Here is a 23,729-nt window from a genome sequence, read left to right on the forward strand (position 1 = left end):
AGACGGCAACTGCGCAATCAACGGAGAAGTAGTCGACTGAAAAGATCCTCGGTCGACTAAAGACACGCCCTGTCCACCGATTAGTCGACTAACAGGTCAAAAAATATGAAGTATCTCAATGTATCTTACCAAATCTGCACTCAAAAGTACTAGTCACGGATATACAAGTCGGATTACACTTGTGATTCGCTTCAAAATCTTAAACTCACTCCATATGGTTTCCTTTTTTCTGTCGTCCCAGATCAATCCTTTTTAATCAACATAAAATAATTGGTCGACTGAGACCCCATCGACCGATTAATCGACTGAATGACTAAACATTACAGCTACGAAAAACAAACAAACCTTTTAGAATAAATGGTTTGAATTAAGTCCCAATAGCACCTAGTTACTTCCTGTTTGCTTTGTCATTTAATAAATTCAAGAAATACTTTGAAAAGCCTTGTTGAAATAGTGTGGGAAAATAACCCTCTGCTCTTCACACACTTTATATAACGGGCTGTGTGTTATCACCCCAACTGACAACCACACTTTTGTGCGTTAGCCCGAATCATGAACGTAATTCGCCTGAAAAGCCCCATCGTCTTTGCGCTAAACCCTGTGGCACGGCGACCTTGTTGCGCGTCTCGTCTCTTGCCTCCTCTTTCACCATCGCCGCTCGCGTCGCTAGCTCTCTTGTGAGCGATAGCGGGCATTAGCCTCGAACTCTTAATTGCCAAATATTTGATGCGTTCTCAATGGCCTTTGAGAGAGCGATGAGCCGACGCGAGCGCTCAAACGGCACTCTAAAATGTCGCCGTCATACAAAGCTGTGGCGCGTCCGTGTCAACAGCGGAATTAAAGGGCTCTGATGGCCTCCGCGCTTGGACTGTGCTCATAATTACGAGAATACATTTTAATTCATACATAGCTATTTCATTAAGGACTCATCCATGGGTTTCAGTCACATCACTTATTTGTTGTCGCCATGTTGCAGACGTCACACGTACGGTTGTTAGTCATGAGAAACAGCACATCAAAGTGAAAAGTAGAAGGGTTTAAAAAATAAGAATTAAAAAGGGTTGATACTTGAAGAAGAAGGAAGATCTGGGCTTTGATCCTTGTCTACACCAAAAGGACAAACATTTGTGGACATTTCTATCTGCTTTTCCTCGTCCAAAAGCCCTCTGCATTGGACACGCCCTCTGCACCGGACACGCCCTCTGTGCCAGACACGCCCTCTGCATCAGACACGCCCTCTGCACTGGACACGCCCTCTGCACTGGACACGCCCTCTGCACCGGACACGCCCTCTGCACCGGACACGCCCTCTGCGCCGGACACGCCCTCTGTGCCAGACACGCCCTCTGCATCAGACACGCCCTCTGCACCGGACACGCCCTCTGCATCAGACACGCCCTCTGCACCGGACACGCGCTTTGCACCGGACACGCCCTCTGCACCGGACACACCCTCTGCATCAGACACGCCCTCTGCACCGGACACGCCCTCACAGCTTTCAAGAGCACGGACTTTGTGTCTGATCCTAAATTATAACACCCGAACAGTTGGAAATGAGGCTCCTTAAAACGGTCTGCAGTGGGCTAGCGTTTATTAGCGTAGCCACTAGCATTAGCTGCTAACGACCTGAAACAAACAGCTCCGCCTCAGTCTGGAGTGACCTCTGTAAATCCACTGGTCCCTCCTGACCACAGGGGTCTTTGGGGGCGTGACAGAAGAGAGAGAATCCTTGTGTGACGTCACTTCAGACGCATGAAGTAAAGACAGTTAAGTAAAGATATCTTCATGGTGGACTCCCCTCTAGAAAAGTGACGTACGGCACCTTTAGGTCCATTTGTGTTTGACATGACGGTTTCAGAATGAACGGTTAGCTAAACAAACTTAGTTCCTTCCATAAGTTGTTGATGTTGAACATATAGTTTTTCATGGTTCTCATACAACGATATCTCTGCCTGGATTAAATTGTCTGTTGCTTGAAATTTACTTCTTATAGTTTTCTATTACGTCATAAGGCGCTGGTACAGCTGGCAGCCCGGTGTAAACGCTCTCTCTTCTTTCTCACACTTATTGTGCTTTATCTCCTATATTTTGTAAATATAGTTAGTATATTTTTTCTATTTTACTGTACGATAGGGACACGCACTGGAATAGTTTTTTAATTCAACTGTTTTTGACTTTTTTCGGCTGGATTTGAGCGTTTTTCGTTGCGTTCGTTGTGTTGTTGTGACATGAGCTAGCTCCGAGCGAGCCCACCAGCCCCCCCCCCCGCGCCCTCCGGCCGCGCTAAAGTACGGCGTGTCGTCGGTACACGTTTATATACACGTTTATATGAAAGAGGAACTTCACGAACGATCGGGACACGCACTGGAATCGCTTTAAATTAACTTGTTTTGACTTTATTCGGCTGGATTGAGTGTTTTCGTCGTGTCGTCGCGATGTGTTTTGGCTCTGAGTCCCCCAGCCCCGCCCCCCGGCTCCGGCCCCGCCCCCCGGCTCCGGCCCCGCCCCCCGGCCGGCGCCGTACCGCGTTTCCACAAAGGAGGAACTCATGAAACTGCGGACAACAGTCGTCTTACCCGGAGATCGTCACGTTAACCCGTCGCAATACTGACCTAACCTAATACTGATGTGCAATTCTGTCATATGTGCAATTGCTGTTGGAATTCATGTGCAATTCATGTGCTGTCGTGACACATTTGTGCAATTACTGTCGTGATCACATGCAATGGTATTTATTTATTTGTCTATGGGAGTTTTTATTTATTTATAGGAGATCTTCTACTGAAAGTGTTTTTCAGACTTCCTATAAGTGATCTGTTCTTCTGGATCTACCTCTGTATCTTCCTGCGTTGCACCAATGAAATTTCCCCATGTGGGACAATAAAGGAATATCTTATCTTATCTTATCTTATCTATCTTCAAAATGCCTTTTAAATGTGAAGGCAATGTCATTGAGTCAAATATTTACACTAAAATCTGCTTTAAAAATGTGCAGTAAGAAATAAAAGTCTGGTCCAGGCCCTTTAATATATAGAGCATTTGTTAGAACATGACTAATCCTGCTCTAAACTGGAACTAGACCAGGTTTGCAGGACTACAGGTGGACTAAACCGGGTCTAAACTAACATCCACCATTTTTAAAGCATATACAGTCTAGGCACGAACCACAATATGTCTTAAGCTTTTTAAATCAATACTTTATAACACGATCTAAACATGCTTATAATGCATTTATTTCCTGCACTCACATAGTCTGGGACCGTGCCTTTAGTCTGCGAGTTTTGATAGAAGTAATCGACAGGAGGATTTACCAATTAGAGAAACAAATGGCAGTTTATGAGCAACAAAAAGGCGAAGCACTAAATGTTGCGATCGTCTTGTCAAACAACGCAACAGTCGATTGATTCTCGCATTCCAACAGAGGGTAAACGAGGCCTAAACGAGAACTAAACCAGGACCGAAGTATCAAATAATCCAGAGCTGATTCATAACAAAAAGTAGATTTCAATTCCATTAAATAAACCTTTTCGATTTGACGTGAACTGCAAAAAGACCCAAAACCACAACCAAAAGTCAACCAAGAAATGACCCGTGAAGATACAACGATGACGTCGACTCCCCCTTTCGTGTTCTGCCTGTAAAACACCTCGAGATGACCTATGGACAAACGCAAAAAGTTGACTTTGTCGGGAGTTTGCGGCGCTCGAAAATGCCAGCGTACATTATTAATCGTAATGACACGGACTTAGCTGGGCGCTTGGGTCGGTTCGGCGGGCGGTCGGTCCTGTTCCCCCTCCGCCCCCCATCGCTCTCGGAGAATCCGGTAGCTCGTCCGCTGTGAAAATGTCTCCTCTCTCGCGGCGGGAGGCGAACGCTCGGCGCCAACAGCCACTAATCATTAGGCCGACATCGATAGAGCCGAGCGCGTTCGCTCAGCCACCGGACGAAACACCTGCGAGTGATTCTCTGCACAGATATCGAAGAGGATCTCTCCGAGGACACGGCTAATTAATCAACGGAATAATTAGCATAGCGAGGTAAACGCTTGCCAAAGAGGTGAAAGTCCAACGTGCTCGCCGATGAACCAGTTATCCAACATGTGTCCCAATGATACGATACGATATTGACAGCACTGTAGCGGGTTAAGCTGGTACCCAAAAACCAGATGGTGTTCACTTCCATCACCTTTCTTTCCTTCTGTTCTAAATGTTACTTCCTTCTTGAATACAACTGTATGCGTTTGACTAGTTTCTGCACTTTAAAGGGGCTGTACACTAGTTTTGTCATGTAGTAAGTGTGTTCTCGCCACGGTAGAACAGATTTACAGCTTTAAGGGTCAGAATCAGAGCGCTGTGCGCCGTCTGCAGCGAATGATTGTATTGTATTCTCCGCGAAAGCAAGACGCGCGCCGTTAGCAGGCTAGCTTTTGTTAGTAAACGGGGAAATCCGATCGGACGCTTAGAAACTCGTCTGTGAATCATTACGATGCTCGGAAGGTAAGTGAGCGATACACGTGGAAAATAGTTTTAAATGGTCTGGTTCTGTTTTTCCACATTTTTAAAGCGGTAAAATGTTAACGTACGTATAACGCGACAACGACGACCCGCGCTACAGCTAAACCGATGAGCCAAATGACATGGCCCACATTCAAAGAGACAAATCTTTTACCAAACCCTACAACACATTCAATCTCGTGAAGACAAATCAAAATTGCATTAAACATTTCGTCAACAGAGAATTATTTAACACAAAATGGTCAAATGAATTCCCCCAAAGTCTGAACTCCAAACTTTTACTGCAGATCTCTTGATTATAAAACCTCAAATAGATGTTTTGTCTTGTTTGTGGAACTATTATGCAGCAAGAAAGTCTCTCCAAAGCGACGGACCGTTGAAATGTAAAACAAAGCCATTATTATTTTTGTACCAAATGGGACAAAATTCTCGCAACTTGTCTCGAAGCACAACCGCGGAATTGTTTTAAAAAAAGTAGTTTGAATCCAACAGCCCAATTACTTCAGGTAACGGCCGCGTCCGCATTTAGAATAACCTCACGCCGCTTATAGACACTCCCATTAAGACACTGTCACACCGTTTCATTATTCTGTGACCTTTGCGAAGGTCAGCCGTACCTTTGTTCAACCATCATCATCGTTGATTTAAAAGAAAGCACAACGTGTGGAAGTAACATAGGCTCGGATCACACTGTGAGCGTGTGGAGGTGAGAGGAGACAAAAGAGTAGAATAGAACGGCACTAACAAGAATGTTTCCATTTCAGCCGCCAATTGGTCGTGGCCGAAACATTTGAGGGTCAAAGACACAGCTCAGAGTATCAAGAGAGCTTTAGACCTTGTTTAGTCTAGGATAAGGTTTGATTTAGTCCTGGTTTAGTTCTGGATAAGGTTTGATTTAGTCCTGGTTTAGTTCTGGTTTAGTCCTGGATAGGGTTTGATTTAGTCCTGGTTTAGTCTTGGATAATATTTCATTTAGTCCTGGTTTAGTCCTGGATAAGGTTTGATTTAGTCCTGGTTTAGTTCTGGATAAGGTTTCATTTAGTCCTGGTTTAGTCCTGGATAGGGTTTCATTTAGTCCTGGTTTAGTTCTGGATAAGGTTTGATTTAGTCCTGGTTTAGTCTTGGATAGGGTTTCATTTAGTCCTGGTTTAGTCCTGGATAAGGTTTCATTTAGTCCTGGTTTAGTCCTGGATAAGGTTTCATTTAGTCCTGGTTTAGTCTTGGATAGGGTTTCATTTAGTCCTGGTTTAGTCCTGGATAAGGTTTCATTTAGTCCTGGTTTAGTTCTGGATAGGGTTTGACTTAGTCTTGGTTTAATCTTGGATAAGGTTCGACCTCCTGCTGGTGCCAGAGTCAGGACAAAACATGGACCAGCCTCCTGCTGGTGCCAGAGTCAGGACTAAACATGGACCAGCCTCCTGCTGGTGCCAGAGTCAGGACAAAACATGGACCGGCCTCCTGCTGGTGCCAGAGTCAGGACTAAACATGGACCGGCCTCCTGCTGGTGCCAGAGTCAGGACAAAACATGGACCGGCCTCCTGCTGGTGCCAGAGTCAGGACTAAACATGGACCAGCCTCCTGCTGGTGCCAGAGTCAGGACAAAACATGGACCGGCCTCCTGCTGGTGCCAGAGTCAGGACTAAACATGGACCGGCCTCCTGCTGGTGCCAGAGTCAGGACTAAACATGGACCGGCCTCCTGCAGGTGCCAGAGTCAGGACTAAACATGGACCGGCCTCCTGCAGGTGCCAGAGTCAGGACTAAACATGGACCGGCCTCCTGCTGGTGCCAGAGTCAGGACAAAACATGGACCGGCCTCCTGCTGGTGCCAGAGTCAGGACTAAACATGGACCGGCCTCCTGCTGGTGCCAGAGACAGGACTAAACATGGACCGGCCTCCTGCTGGTGCCAGAGTCAGGACTAAACATGGACCGGCCTCCTGCTGGTGCCAGAGTCAGGACTAAACATGGACCGGCCTCCTGCTGGTGCCAGAGTCAGGACTAAACATGGACCGGCCTCCTGCTGGTGCCAGAGTCAGGACAAAACATGGACCGGCCTCCTGCTGGTGCCAGAGTCAGGACTAAACATGGACCGGCCTCCTGCTGGTGCCAGAGTCAGGACTAAACATGGACCGGCCTCCTGCTGGTGCCAGAGTCAGGACTAAACATGGACCGGCCTCCTGCTGGTGCCAGAGTCAGGACTAAACATGGACCGGCCTCCTGCTGGTGCCAGAGTCAGGACTAAACATGGACCGGCCTCCTGCAGGTGCCAGAGTCAGGACTAAACATGGACCGGCCTCCTGCTGGTGCCCAGAGTCAGGACTAAACATGGACCGGCCTCCTGCTGGTGCCAGAGTCAGGACTAAACATGGACCGGCCTCCTGCTGGTGCCAGAGTCAGGACTAAACATGGACCGGCCTCCTGCTGGTGCCAGAGTCAGGACTAAACATGGACCGGCCTCCTGCTGGTGCCAGAGTCAGGACTAAACATGGACCGGCCTCCTGCTGGTGCCAGAGTCAGGACTAAACATGGACCGGCCTCCTGCTGGTGCCAGAGTCAGGACTAAACATGGACCGGCCTCCTGCTGGTGCCAGAGTCAGGACTAAACATGGACCGGCCTCCTGCTGGTGCCAGAGTCAGGACTAAACATGGACCGGCCTCCTGCTGGTGCCAGAGTCAGGACTAAACATGGACCGGCCTCCTGCTGGTGCCAGAGTCAGGACTAAACATGGACCGGCCTCCTGCTGGTGCCAGAGTCAGGACTAAACATGGACCGGCCTCCTGCTGGTGCCAGAGTCAGGACTAAACATGGACCGGCCTCCTGCTGGTGCCAGAGTCAGGACTAAACATGGACCGGCCTCCTGCTGGTGCCAGAGTCAGGACTAAACATGGACCGGCCTCCTGCTGGTGCCAGAGTCAGGACTAAACATGGACCGGCCTCCTGCTGGTGCCAGAGTCAGGACTAAACATGGACCGGCCTCCTGCTGGTGCCAGAGTCAGGACTAAACATGGACCGGCCTCCTGCTGGTGCCAGAGTCAGGACTAAACATGGACCGGCCTCCTGCAGGTGCCAGAGTCAGGACTAAACATGGACCGGCCTCCTGCTGGTGCCAGAGTCAGGACTAAACATGGACCGGCCTCCTGCTGGTGCCAGAGTCAGGACTAAACATGGACCGGCCTCCTGCTGGTGCCAGAGTCAGGACTGAACATGAACAAGAGGATTATATTTGCACTCTTCTCGTTCATATCTTTAACTGTTTTGTGACTTCTGTATCCTGAAGCGCTGCGACGTCCGACTCGAGCTCTACAGATAAACGCGCCGCTGAATTTGAGTCGTCGCTCGGTTCGAACATCCGCACGTCTCCGAACAGCTGGCGTCAGCGATGTCTCGTCAGTTCCATACTGCAGAGTCATTCTACCGCGTTCGCCATGTTTTTTTCTTCAAAAGACGGTGGTAAAATGAACAGAAGGGCCAGAAAAGTGTCGGGCAGGTGGTCATAATGTTCTGCCTGATCGACACACTCACACAGCGATTATTGTGCGTCGCCTGAGCAGTTCCTCTCGGATTATTTCAATGGTTTCGACATCATTAACGGTCCAAAAATACCGCGTGAGACACAAACTGTGCTTTTTTTTTCTCGTGTGTGTCCATTTCTCTCTCTCCCGCGCTCAGCATTTTCACAATGTGCTCTTTTCAAATGTCGAGGGAAGTGCGGCTCCTAATTTAGTCGGCTCCGAGACAAAATTTGTGGCTGTGGCCTGCTGGGATCAAACATTTGGAGGAGAAACCTTTTGCGAGTACGTCGGGGGAGTGAGAGGAAGGGGATAGCCATCTTACACAAAAAAAACAATAGAATTAGGTTACACTCGATCTACTCTCCAGGAAAACTTTTGCAGATTGGGTCCAAGTCTGCAGATGATAATAGTTTTGCAGCGCAGTGGATTTATGCAGCGTCTGGACCGGGGCACCCACCGAAAATACTGTTAGAATATATTGAAACTTCTCTTTACAAATACAGCACATTGGTTTAAAGACTTGCAATGCTAATGTTTCTATTATTTTAATTGTCTGCGCATCCTGTAATTTGTGATTACGTATTATTAAACATTGAATCCTCATACTTCCCAACTTATCCATCATCCCAGGGGGAGATAACGCATAAAAAAGCGGGAGATTGCCCCCCTAAAAGGGAGATTTCAAATTTCATCAGAATTAAGAGATAAAAACAAATAAAAACAAACAGGGACACACATTTTTACTTTATCTGATACATTCATACGACCTAGACCTGTATTTATTTTTTTTCGTCGGTTTGTCATTGTCGGCGACTCTAGTTTTGGCACCACTCACGTCGTTCATCATGATGTCAATTTTATATTAAATACCACGTGCACACTTTAACTTTGCGATTTGCATTCTGGGACGGAAACACGCCCAGCATTCTTAGCGTAATCAAAACCAACATGGCAGCGCCCATGTCAGCTGTTCCCCCCGCTCGCCTTCGCTACCAAAATAAAGGATAACGGCGTAGAAAAGGTCAATTTTTGAAATATCTTCAAATCGGGAGATTTAGAGGACCCAAATCGGGAGACTCCCGACTAAATCGGGAGGGTTAAGAAGTATGAATCCTTGTTCCTGCTTAAAAAAACACACCTGGAGTTGTGTTTAGCTTCACTCACGCTTGTTTTATTAATCCGGTTTACAAACTCGTCTTCGCTGCGTCTTTGCTCAGAGAAAAACTCATTTTAAAATTTTCCAGATTTGTGACGTCAAAGGTCGAGATCCGGAGATGTTTCCCGGAGTGTCTTGCACAAGGACGCCGCGGCAGTATGTCCTGGTCAGAGCTGGAACACAACCGCCACGTTCAGGGTCGTGTCGTCACCAACACTAAATTAAAGGTCCTCTGACAGGTTGAACTAAAATGCAGTTAAGATATATATACATTATTGAATGTTTCGAAAACTTGATTTAAAAAAAAAAATCACAGAATAGCAAATTTTTAGGTTTATAGTTAAAAGGTGGAATGGACGATTTTTTTCAGCAAATTTTTTATCATATTTCCTCGTGGCGTGGATAGATCATTAGTCCAGCCACGTATCAATCAGAAAACGTACCTACCGCTCACCTGCAGCCGCGTCAGGCTCGTCCCCACGTTTTCGCGTGCCTAAGCGCATGGATCTATCATAATATAGTTCCCTCAGTGTACGGGGCAAAATGAAGACGGAGAAAGACAGTTCGAGCTGACGCAGAAGTGGACAGAAATCTACGGGAGACGAGAGATGCGATGCGCTCCGTTGCGCTAATAAACAAACGCACGTGTGTGTTGTATCAGTCCGCACGGGGGAGTGGCATGTGCACTTCCACCTGCGTTCTCAAATCGCCGAAAAATCGTCCATACCGCCTTTAACTTCCTGTTTGTAATTGATGACATCACATGAGGAAATTACCCAACAAACACTAGCCCAAAACTCATCTAACGTCACCATTTTAAAAAAAATTATGAATAAAAATATATGAGAGCGACTTTATTTTGTTGAATTAATGTTTAGAGAGTCAAAAAAGTTGTTTCTTTGTGTAAATTCTGCATAAACGTTGTCTGGAATGAGTGTCCCTGGTGTGATGTCACTTCCTGTCATTTTCCACAGACTTTTCAACGTTTTCTCCACAAGTACCTGCTCGATCGGTGTAAAACTACAATTTCGGTATCCATTCAAACAACCTCCGCCACTTTTACACACGCCTTAACGAGCCGCACGGACGAGTTAATTACACAGTAAAGACGACTCGACGACGGAGGTTGAAAGAAAGGCACCCGGGCCCTCGGGAGATTCCAAGACGGAACAATGATCCTGAGATTGGCCATAAAAAAAAAAAAAAACACCTCCAAACTACGATCACATCTCTCGCTCATTAATTATGCGCAGAGAGACAAAAAGAGGGCAAACGGCCTCCTCTGCCCTTGCCCCGCCCCCTTGCCCCGCTCCGATGCATTCATATCGGCGAGAAACGATCCAGATTTTTCACTTCAGAGATGACAATTACCAGTTCGGGGACGGAGCGCCGGGGGTCAAGGTGGCCGTCCGATGAATGAGCGGGTGTCACGTTTGCAGATGCCAGGGCTCCCTCTGCGTTCACCAGCTGGCTCCGGAACGCTCCCCCCGGGCCCCCGGCACCGCCATCGACTGCACATCACAGATAAGGGGGGGAGGAAAGGATAGTTTGGCATTAGGGCGTTTTTGGAGCGAAAGGACACACGTTTGGCCTTATTTGTATATTGGCCCGTAAAGAGTGCTTTTGAGTGTCTTTGGTTTGGCTTGAAATAACGTTGAAGACCACACGTGACTTTCCATCGGTCAGGAATTCCATTGTCAGGGTCGGTGTTGACGCTCTGCACATCTACTGGCAGCAGAGGGTCCAATAAACACAACCTAGCTTGATCCGGCGCGCTAACGTTAACGCGCAGTTGTAACGGAGGCGATTTGAGGGCGAAATACTCAAGACAACGAGTCTGGAGAGGATTTATTGATTTAAAAACAGCACCTCTGGATCTCCACCTTTGACGTCGCAAATCTGGGACATTTGAAGCTGAGTGTCTTTGTGAGGCTCGGCGGGAAGAGGACTGACCGGACGGGATTAGTGCGTGAGTGAAGCTAAATCTGTGAGCAAATCAAACACACGATTCACACACTGCGACCTCCATTTAGAGACGTCATGATAGCAAATGTTAGTGTTGCGATTGTAACATCACAATTTAATGATTATTCACAATTATTGAGACCAAACAACAGTGAAATGTTTTAATTTTCCTACATTCTCATGGTTTAAAACATATTATTCCTCAAGTTTGTGACCAACTTTACAAAACTCTCTGAAACTGTGACAGAAACAAGTACTCAGTCTATTTTTTGGGCTTTATATTGAACAAAAACGACTTAATTTTTATTTTTAAAAAAATGTTTAAAAAGTGTTTAAAAGTTAATTTGTCAAGAGTTTTAAAAAAAACCGTTTATAAATACATTTTAAATAAATAATCGTGTTATATCAATGGAAAATATTGATTGTCACTTTTGTGTTTTGCTATGCAATTATCAAATTGCTACACAAATTTGAGAAAATTAAAGGATTGTTTAGCAGCTGCTGCTGTACAAGTGAAAATCCTTAATCTGAGCCCTGAACTCGCTGTGGAGTACAAGTATATAAGTATAAATATAAGTATAAGTCGCACCCCGGCCAAAACTATGAAAAAAGGTGTGACTTATAGTCCAGAAAATCAATAGCAATACGTCATAAAAACACAATAAAATACAATAGTTTCTTCATCAAATTTATAAATACCATAAACCTTTAAAATACACAACTGCTAACATTATCCTCAATTCATGCAGAAATTGAGCAATTGCGTTCAATGCCATGACAAGTGAAGCAACAACAAACCCTTCACAATAAAGGTCACAGAGCACATCTTTAATACGACTACAGTAATCGCTCTTTTCGTGCTCAGTGCTCACATCACAGCTCCGTTTACTCGCCGTGTACCTACACAGCGTCGCTATTCCCCCGCGCGCCTCGTGTGTACCTAGCGAACGGCGCTAATTTATGAAACAACTCCAACGTGTACGAGATCAAACGGGTCTTTCTTTACCAACTTCCATCCTTTACCGCCTTTGTTCCCCTCCGTCATCCCGCCCTTTGTACACCCTCTCCCTTTCTATCCCCGCTCTCTCTCTCTCTCTTAAAAAGCGGTAGGCATATTCATGAGGGGAGCATAATTAAGCAGCGGGGCCTTGGACGCCTTCCAGATGGGTGAGTTATTGTTGCCATTATTGCTCCTGGCTGCTATGAGCTCTGCTATCTAGGATTAATGCTGTTAGGATTTGGAGCTCCGACACCATCTTACCACTTAGTCCCATGATGGATCGTGTTAGCCAAAGTCGTTTGCTCTGACACTCTCTACTTCCCCGCTTTTTATGTACTTTGCCTCGGCGTATTAAGGCTCTTACCACTGGCTTAATTGCCTATTTAGAATTCTCCTCTCTGTGACCCAAATGCGTTTTATTTGGCGAAAGTAATTAAGTTACCTGTAAATATTCCGTCCGCCGCCCCATCCATCTCTGTTATGTGACTACTCTGTTTTGGTGTTTTTAATTAATTAAATGGCGGCGGAGTCCGGACACTATTAACCCCGCCGAAAACAGAAAGAAATTGGTTTTAGTGAGGCTTAGAGCGGGGGTTTTGTGTTGAAGTGCGTTGTGTACACAGGCCTAAGCGAGTGATAAATTAGATTAAAGGAAGTTGAGCCATTACAAAATAAAATCCTTGTTAATCGCGGGGCTTTGGAGACGTCAGTCACAGTTAATCACAGTTTTATAACATTGTATTAGTTCTGCGTGGTGCTTAAACAAATTATTATTTATGATTCCAATAGTAGAGGCTAAATGGACTCCGGAAAAAGCACTTAAAGATCCTAAATTTGTCGGCATACTGCTAATGGCCATTTATGTGCGGTTAAAAAGCTAAAAGTAGAATTTATTGCAATAATGAAATATTGAACAGTGCGAGCAGAATTACACGGAGGATGCTGCGTGATGGACTGCTTCATAAAATGTAAAAAAAAAAACAATTCTGGCCGGCCATTCTGTGCCAAAAATCAGCTGCGTAGCTCTTGGCACACATAAAGTCATAAAATAATTGGAACTAAATCTGGACAATAAACATAAAACAATACACAACAAATATGAATCATAATCAAATAACAATGAGGTGTTAGAATAAATACAGACGTTGATTGTGTATACATATAAAAGGTGAAGCAGTTGGTGTTGTGTACAGGGAGAAGAGCAGAGGGGAAAGTACACAGCCTTGGGGAGAGCCCTGCGCTTATAGTTCGGAGTTTCCAAACAAAACAGGGAGAACGGTGTTGAACGCCGAGCTGAAATCGACAAACAGGACCCAGGGGGAGGTTCTGGGGGAGGTTCTGGGGGAGGCCAGGCTGTGCGAAGTGAATTTAATGACTTACCGTGGAACATTCAGGAAAAGTATCCATGGAGATGGTAGGTGGCTCCTCCAGTGACTCAGTAGATCGATCTTGATTTCTTAAATATGCACAGAATCATACACATTTATTTTATTTTTTCCTCCATTAGCTCTTCTAAGCCTTTTCTGGTACATATGTAGTTAATGTCAGTTTTTTTGACTTGTGACCACCCGAGACCACCCGCTCACTGCTGTTTACATGACGTATGTTTGCATAAGCGTTCCCATCAAATGACCTCCATTAAACGCATCATCCACGGAACGGAAAAACATTCACGACACGGGCAATGTCCATTTCCTGTCGGTCAATGGCTTCGCGAAAAACATACAGACTAATGCTCCAACACGGCCATTTATGTCACGCTGAAAGGGGCATTTAGGCATCTGTTTGACGTGTAATGGGTGAAAGTGACTGCTCAGACAATCAAAACAGCAATTTATGGGACATTTTGGCATTTTTCACATTTTAATTGAGTCAATGATATGGAAAATAGGTTCAATGTTGAGCACGGCCATCGTCGCATTAGGCTTTTTAACGGCCCGTGGAAAAAAACTCAAGCTATCGAGGAAATAAGTGCGTTTTTGAACTCCAGAAAGTGAGTACGATCACATGTCCAGTAAAAAACAGATATAATAAAAAGATAAACCAATCATTAGATCAGATTCATTGGCGTGTGTTTACATGCCAAAGAGAAATCTGATCATCACAAACACCTGTCGGTTAATCAATGGATTTTTTACTTTTAACTGTTGCTTTTAGAAGAAACAATGCATTTTAAAATATCTCTTTCCATCATTAACATTTTTCTAGCTTGTCTTTTTGCATAATTTCCCTTGCCAATCAGAAATAAATCGTCTTACCTCCCTCACACATACACTGCTTACATGTCATTTCAATAATTGGACAGAAATCAGATAACGATCATGTCCAACCCTATATTATTGTTTCCATTAGCGACCTAGCCCCCTCCTCCGCGCACGGAGAACAGGTCGGACACGGCGGTCGCCCCCCACAACCACTTAAACGGCTCCTTCATTACGCCCGCCACCTCCGCGCCGAGCCCCGGGACAAGCGAGTGCGGCGAAAGCGCTCCATTCTTTACCGCCGCCTTAACCCGTCCTTAAAGGTACGGCGCTAAATCACGGCGGTGCTTAGCTCCTCGCCCGCCTCGTACTCACTTAAGCGCTAATGAGAACAGCTTAGAGAGTGATTCATGGAGACAAGGAAGAAACAAGCAAGGCAAAACAAAAGCCACATTGTGCCCTTGATTTACTGGCACCGCGCCGGGAAACGGAGGCTGAAGACAAGAGGAAAGGGAATAAAATGCACTTTACAGCAAAGAGGTTCTGTATGTTCCTCTTGTTCCCTCTGTCAGAATGATCCATTGATCCAAAACACGCACCGCACGTACGAGCTCTTCTGATCCTGACCGAGACGAGCTGCAGAGCTGGAGTTGGGTCTCTGCTCCCGACGGTTGACCCGGCGGCGCTTGTTGAAGGATGGGTCAAATAGTAACTGCTGAAGGAGAACATGCTATAGAACAGAGAGATGTATGACGAGAGCAGATGTTTGTGTGTAATATCGCCGATCGCAAAGGAAGTGAGCCATGTTGGCTCTCTTTGTGTATCAGAAGTACTTATAGTCAGTCCTACGAGTATATTATTGCCCTTGCGGTCAAGCAGCCGACCAGCTGAAGAAATAGAGCCGTGCAAAATAAAAAAAAAATAAAGATCAATCTTTCTCTTTTGCAGCAGCAGCAACACGTTCATTTTGTGGACACTACGTCAGATGTTTATGAAGATATGAAATCTAATGCAATGAATAAAGTCTAGTGTGGCAGTGTGGCTCTGTGCAAAGGACTTCACCCATCTTCACCCAAGTGGCCGATGGCGTCGATTGGCAGCCTCTCGTGTGTCAGTCCACCCCAGGGCAGCTGTGGCTACACCAGCGATCGAATAAATAAAGCAATGGAAATGTGCAAAAACGTGCCACATAAAGTATAAAGCCATGACATCAAACACTTCCAAACTGTTTATTTTTTGATCCGTCCTGAGAGGTGGTCGTGTTATTAAGTTAACGGCACGTCACCCCGGTTCTTTCTGCTCTCCATTGGCTTCCCCTTTCTTTTAGAATTGATTTTAAAATTTTACGAAATGGCCTGGCACCTCCTTATCTGGTCGAGCTTCTGTCCGCTCGTAACCAAAGCAGGGCTCTAAGGTCTCTAAGGGCTCTAAGGTCTCTATGGTATCTAAGGTCTCTAAGGTCTCTAGGGGCTCTAAGGTCTCTAAGGTATCTAAGGTATCTAAGGGCTCTAAGGTATCTAAGGTCTCTAAGGTCTCTATGGTATCTAAGGTCTCTAAGGTAAGGGCTCTAAGGTATCTAAGGGCTCTAAGGCCTCTAAGGGCTCTAAGGTATCTAAGGGCTCTAAGGTATCTAAGGGCTCTGAGGTCTCTAAGGTATCTAAGGGCTCTATGGTCTCTAAGGTATCTAAGGGCTCTAAGGTCTCTAGGGGCTCTAAGGTCTCTAGGGGCTCTAAGGTATCTAAGGGCTCTAAGGTATCTAAGGTCTCTAAGGTATCTAAGGTATCTAAGGGCTCTAAGGTATCTAAGGGCTCTAAGGTCTCTAAGGTATCTAAGGGCTCTAAGATAAAAAAAAAATCAACTTCCACTGGACGTCCCCAGAGCCAGACTTCAACATTGGGGGGATCGAGGAGATAAATCCAGGCTAAAAAACGTATTTATTCAGACTGTATGTAATGACACTATATTTTGTACAGTTTTTTTTTTTATTTATGTTTTTGTATTGCCTTGATTTCATCGTGAAGCACTTTGGTCACTTTACGTCTTGTAAAAGGAGGTCGATTGATTGATTTGGACTGATTTTCTCCACATTTCCCTTGTTCACGGTGAAACTACAGCACATGCCATTTTACTTTAGTCCTACTTCTACCTGAGCCTCGGGACGACATTCATTTACCGCGGCGACCCTCGACCTCCGACCCGATGGAAGTTGTCGGCGTCTCGTTAAGAAACACGAGACCGAGCGCGCTTTGCTTTTATGTTGTGCAGTGGAATGTTGTGGTAGGCAGCCTCACTCCCACTTTCCCTATGCCCTTTCGTTCTGCGCCAGCGTACCGCGAGCAGGATAAATAAAGTTGAATTTATGTAATACCTTGCGGAGCCCATTGGCACTGGGGCCATGATATGTGTTCACAGACCAAAGGACAGGCTGAATGCTTGAGTGGCGTTGTACCTATTAAACGTGCTGCTTTAGAAAGAGGAAAATGCTTACTTTGATTTCCCCCAGGCTGCCGGCTCTCTGAGTGGAATAATAAAAAAAAAAAAAAAAAAAAAGATCAGGCGAGCGAAGGCAGCGCAAGAGAGCACGGGATCATTAAAGTGAGGCAAAGAGATATATCCTGGCGGAGATGGAACAAAATGAAAACGGATTGGTGATCATAGGTTAAGGGAAAGTTGCACCGGCGCCATAGAAACATTTGTTATCTGCATCCTTCAATGCCGCTGGGGTTAAACGTGTCGGGAACGGGGGGGGGCGAGATGAAGGGGCGTGGCGATGAAGAAGAGCATGCAAACTCCATATGTCGGCACAGTCTACAGGTCCTACTCGCAATGAGGCAAAATAAAACTGATTTACTCTCAAATATGCCATAATTTAAGGGCGAATATGATGCAAAATGGACTTTTTGGAGACTTTGACGATGCCATGACATTGTTCAGTCATAAAAAACATACTTGGAGTTGTATTTCAATTACACTACATTAATTCATCCTGTTTACGAAATTCTCTTTTCTGAGCCTCACAAAAAACATTCCTGTGCCGTTCTTAAGTCCATACATCACGTTAAGACTCGTTCTGAACTAGCATTTCTGACTCAAATCACATTCATTACAACCGTGCGATTCCTTCTGCTGTCTCCGAATCTTGATGAAACAACAGCGTAATGTCTGGTTTTCAATATAAACATTAATTTAAGTTCTAAAACATGAGATGCCAAAGCAAAGGGACTCTTGAGCGTTCCAATTTCACACTTAACAAGGACAAAACCAGGTCTAAAACCGCTGATATACTGTAAATATACTGTATACTGAGCGGGGACCAGGCTAGGAACACCCCATTGCCAGAACTAAACCAGGACTAAAGCGCCGTTAAACCAGGATCTTCCCAGAGCAAAAAGAAACCAGGTCAAATCCAGGACCAGGTCTGAAAATGATGGATGCACCCCACAAGAAGCTGCGGGTGACCAGGACTTACCCGGCCAAAACCGGGTCTAACGTGGGACTAAACCAGGTCTAAAGCACCTCTGACCCAGACGTTCTGACCCAGTTTCCCATCGCAAACGTCCAGAGTCAGATCCAATGCAAGCGAGTTCCACTTCCCCGTGTTCTAGGCTCAGAAAACACATCGATGGTGAGCGCCACACACGGCGGCGCTTCCTTGTTTATTATCGGCATTTTCCGTTTCATCTGACCACAAACGACCCGAGAACTGTAACACGTCTTTCTTTACCAGCTGAGGCAAGTCTTTCCCAAATGTGTGCAGAAAACCTGTGCAGCGATACGCGGGTGGGCGGCAAGCGTTTCCAAACACTTTGAATAAAACAAAGAACGGGAAAAGAGAAAAAAAAAAAGGTGGTGAGCGTCTCGAATGCCCCGAAGATAACAGGAACAAAAGCAGCAAGTAAGGATTTAGTTTGCACATTAAAGTCGACGCCGGATTGAAACCCGCGGAGGGGAAAGCGCTGACTTCGAACAAAGAGCTGTGAAAATTGATTACATTTTGTGGGATTGCGAGATGGGCCCAGCGTTTGTGACAAATGTAAATGGGGAAAACAACAGAGATGAGTCCGTGATGCGCGTTGACCTCCTTTCAGCGGCGGCAGGAAGGCTAGAGCCGCTTCTCCGAGGTCTGGGCCTCTGTTTGGTCTCCATGGAGATCGCGTCACGGGTCAGATCGGTGGAGGCGAGCGTCATAGTGGGAGAAACACACGACTTTGCCCCTCTTTTACGACATGTTTTGGGAGATTATGCATATTTTAAGCCCAAAAGCCATGTCGTGAGTGGTTGTGGACATGTGTTAGCTCAGAAATGCAGCACTGACTCTTAAAATCTGCACTTTCTCTTGTAATTGTTGAACATTGGAGGATAACGCAGCTCTTCTAGATTGAAATAAATGTTTGGTTTTGTTTTCTCTGATTCATGGTGCCGTTGGTGGACGTTCAATGTGTTGCTGACCAGGAGTAGAAATACTTATCAATATGAAGAACACATTATTTAATATGAAAGAAAACAGTATTTGGTAGAAAAATGACTTCTGTACTAAGGATCTGAGTCTTGGTTTACAGAACACAGGAAATAGTTCTGATCTTTCTGGTGTATTTCCAAAGAAGACGATGCATTTTAAAAAAACAAACTGTACGAAACACAAATGTAACATTAAATACAGGCTGCGGCAAACACAAAAAAATCTTGTTATTGAAATATAATTGGCTGGGACGGAATAATTGTATTGCACTAAAACAGAGTTCTGCTTTGTATTATGAATTGTAAATGGCAGGATTATTATTTCTTCTTCTTCTTCATGTTCTCATCTATTTTTGCAAGAGGTGGCGATGTGCCTTGACCTTTCGCAGCGGCGGTTAACCAGGTCTAAAGCGGGCTCCGGTGGGTCGAGCGGAGCTTTGGCAGGTGCTTTGGCAGGTGCTTTAACGGGTGCTTTGGCAGGTGCTTTGACAGGTGCTTTGGCAGGTGCTCCGAGAGGTGCTTTGAAAGAGCCTTTGGCAGGTGCTTTGACTGGTGCTTTGGCAGGTGCTTTGAAAAGGCCTTTGGCAGGTGCTTTGGCAGGTGCTTTGAAAAGGCCTTTGGCAGGTGCTTTGAAAAGGCCTTTGGCAGGTGCTTTGACTGGTGCTTTGGCAGGTGTTTTGAAAAGGCCTTTGGCAGGTGCTTTGACTGGTGCTTTGGTGCTTTGGCAGGTGCTTTGGCAGGTGCTTTGGCGGATGCTTTATCAGGTGCTCTGAGAGGTGCTTTAACGGGTGCTTTGACAGGTGCTTTGGCGGGTCCTTTGGCAGGTTTTTGGCAGGTGCTTTGACGGGTGCATTGACGGGTGCTTTGTGGGTGCTTTGGCTGGTACTTGGCAGGTGCTTTGACAGGTGCTTTGTCACTGTGCTTTGGCAGGTGCTTTTTCGGGTGCTTTGACAGGTTATTTGGCAGGTGCATTGACGGGTGCTTTGACAGGTGCTTTGGCAGGTGCTTTGGCAGGTTTTCTCCACAAATACCGGCTCGATTGGTGTAAAACCATCATTTCTTTGTACAACAGGTATAAACAAACCAAATAAAGTCAACATTTGAACATTTTAAAAACTCCGTCAGACGTCACTTTTACAAGTTGGTGAAAACAGAAAATTGCAAAGAAAAATAGGACAGCGCGATTATTTTAATGGTCACGAGAAGAAATTGGCGATGATTTAAGGTTTGCTAAAGAAAAGAAGAAGCAGCAGCATCTCCACAGGTCCAGAGGGCGTTCTGCTTTACTAACACGCTGTAATATGCATATGTTTCTGGTCATGAATATTCCAGCGGCTCAAACTGCCGTCCTCTCTCACATGGAATACTCACATTGTCAGCTGAAGGGCCGTAATCGACTTATTCCCTGAGCATCCATTAGGAGACTAAAAGACGGCGTGGAATTAGCTTAAGCTTTGTTGGACTTTGGACTAATTGGGACAAATATGCGGGACTATAAATGTAAGACTATTGATTTATGCATAAATGTCAACTCTCTGTGTCGTGCCCCGTGTTCACAATGAATTCCCTAAACTCTTTGTAATCCCAATAAAATAATTAGTCGACTAATAACCATGTTTATTGACGACGATGTCATCAACTGCTTAAGCGACTCAAGTCATTTGCCCTTTGTGTTGTGATTGGATTTGGATCAGATGTCAGTTTAAAGACGTTTAATAATACATCATCAGACACTGCAAAAATAAAATAAATGTGTTTTAAATTTTGCACAAAAATATTCAGATTTTATCGAAGAATCGCACATTTCTTAGGTGAAAGATTGTACTTCCTGTTTGTGACGGATGACATCACACAAACTCATGTAATGTCACTTTTTTTTTTGGGACAAATACAAACATATAAGAGCACCTTTGTTTTGTTGAATTACTATTTAGAGAGTTTAAAAAGTTGTTTCTTTTGTGTAAATTATGCATAAACTTTGTAGAAAATAACAGGAAGTGACATATTATCCAGATTTTTCCACTTTTCTCCACAAACAGCCACTTTGATTGGAGGAAACTATTATGTACATGTACAACAGGTATAAACACTTCAAATAAATTCAAAATTAAAAAAACAATCATGAAAACCTGTCACGGGCCCTTTAAGCCTACAGTATGACATAACCCATCTGTCAGCGCAGGTTCCCCAGCCCCCCCCCCCCCGCTCGGGCCCCCTCACCAGGCCGCGCGCTGGGACCTGGAAGCCCCCGCAGCCACAGTGCATCTGCTCGGCGCTGCCCCCGGTGTACGCCGGACGCGCACATCGCACACGGACGCGCACATCGCACACGGACGCGCACATCGCACACGGACGCGCACATCGCACACGGACGCGCACATCGCACACGGACGCGCACATCGCACACGGACGCGCACATCGCACACAGTGAATGTTGCCATCGTGCCAGTGATTATGGCGAGTGTGGAGATTGGAGCTTTGGCTGCTCGCGGTGTGACACAGGAGCGTGAAGATATGATCACATATGAATACGCGACAAGCTGGGTGATATTTTACGCTCACAATAGTTTATTTATTATAATTTGTTACTGTGTGGCGTTGTGTTTAACCCCTCGCACACACACGGGGTCTTTGTTTCATCTAAAGACGCTCAATGTAACTTTAACCATCTCAAAGTGTAATGAGTTTATTCGTATGCGCCTTTCAAAACAACAGTATTAAAAAAAAGATGAAAAAAAGAATAAAACACAGTATGAACCTGGATGAGCTCATTGATGACAACTGCAAAATGTCTGTTTTTATGAATAATAACAGACATTTTGATATAATTGCGAATCATCATCGAAGGCTCATGTAGAGACTCACTGAGGTGTGGAAAAGTATTGATTCTCTTTTATATATATATACAATTTTAGTCCATTATTAGTCATATCTGAGTTTATCCGCACATATTGACGGGGATGAAAGAAAGATATTGACGTCAAGCTAAAATAGTCAATGTGTCTTAATTAATTTTGATACAAATCTATAGATATTTCACACTCTTTTTGGATCCGGAAAGTGTCAATTTATTTGCACTTCATCAAAGGAAAAAGAGGGACTTAAGTGACGATGTGCAGGACCAAAAGAGGGACAGGCGGTCGCCCTACGTGCTCGTCTCCATGGAGATGTGATGACATGCGGGACGACTCATTGAACTAAAACGCAGTTAAGATAAATATATTTTGAATTTTGCCAAAAAACATTAAAATGTCATCCACAAATAGCATCTTTTTTGGGTTTATATTTTCACTTCCTGTTTGTAATTGATGACTTCACTCGAGGAAATTACCCATCAAACACTGGGCAAAACTCCACTAGTGTTTCTAATCAATATTTTGTATCTGACGAATACAAATACATGAGAGCGACTTTATTTTGTTGAATTCATGTTTAAAGAGTCAAAAAAAAGTTGTTTCTTTTGTGTAAATTCTGCATAAACTTTGACTGGAATGAGTGTCCCTGGTGTGATGTCACTTCCTGTCATTTTCTACAGATTTTTTTACGTTTTCTCCACAAATAAAAAAATAGTGTAAAACTATCATTTATATGTACAACAGGTATAAATACTTAAAATAAAGTCAAAATAAAGTTAGAACATGGTAAAAACCTGTCATTGGCACTGATCAATCGTGGATGTTTTATTGCTGGAAAACGTGTTACTCCGAGTGGGATCGCCTCTCCGCAGATCGGACCTGTAACGTGGTCCAGTGGCATCGTCTGCTCGTTTCCATGGCTACAAAAATGTTTACTTTTGTGCCGTGGAACAATCCGGGCCAACGAAACGACATCTTATGAGCAATACGTTTGAAGTTAACAATGTTTCCCCCCCAAAAGCTCTCGCGTCTAAGACCGCGTTTCTGAAATGAAAGTTTCTGTCAAACGCTCAAAAGTCAAAACTTTCCTCCGCGCGCGGTTTTGCCGGATGCGCCCCCTCTCCCCCCCCCACGCATCAGCGCAGTGACACGTTTCATCTGCACCTGCCTTTGTTCCATTATTACTCAACCTGTAGATAGATTGTTTAATAACCTCTCGCTCGCTTCTCAATTACCGCCCTTTTTTTTCTTCCTGATTCTGGCCCCGACACCTGCCGCCGCGCATCCAACTCCGCGGCGGTCTCCCGAAATATAGAGGGGCGCCCGGCTCTCTGTATTCCGTGTGAAGTCGGATCAGAGCGCCTCCTACATAAATTAATGAATAAACAGCATGCGGCGCCCAGATACACAGCGCGCGCAAACCCTGATGCAACAACAAAGCAACGCCGCGGCCCGCGCTGCTCCTGGTGATTGTGACTGCGGCAGAATTCGCGCGCGCTAGCTAATTAACACGTAAGAAAGAGTCACCCCTGATTCTCAAGGGGGGGCTCCAGCATTCCGAACGCGGTGCTTATTTATTTATCTACATCCGCGCCAAGATTGGAGGCGTTTCCCCGTTTTGTCGCCGCTGTTGAGTGTCGGCGATGTTCGGCTGCCGTTGCGCGAGAGTTGCAGTCGATCCGTCGCCCGATCTAAATGAATAATAAAGTACACGTTGGTGGCAAAGCTTGATCACCGTAATAAAGAGCGGCGTGCAGTGTCAGATGGATGTGGCACTCCGAGGCAAGTTGGCGAGCGCTGTAAAATAAATGACGGGTAATTTGACGCGAGGAGGAAGAAGGGAAAAGTATGCGCGCGGGATGAATTATTTACGGCCATCCGTCATCCGTCGCTTCTGCAGAAGGAAAGCGGCGGTCGAAGCGGCGGTCGAAGCAGCAACGAGACGCGAGATTTTTGACATGTTATTATTTGTTTTTGTAACTTTGACTGGACTGGACCGGGAGATGATGAACAGAACCGGTGATGAAGTGATGAACGAAGAAGAAGAAAATGTCTGCGGTTTAAAA

The sequence above is a fragment of the Eucyclogobius newberryi genome, unplaced genomic scaffold (genome assembly GCF_026437365.1).
Source record: "Eucyclogobius newberryi isolate DKJ021-1_F unplaced genomic scaffold, fEucNew1.0.hap1 SCAF_18, whole genome shotgun sequence".
In the NCBI taxonomy this organism is placed as follows: domain Eukaryota; kingdom Metazoa; phylum Chordata; class Actinopteri; order Gobiiformes; family Gobiidae; genus Eucyclogobius; species Eucyclogobius newberryi.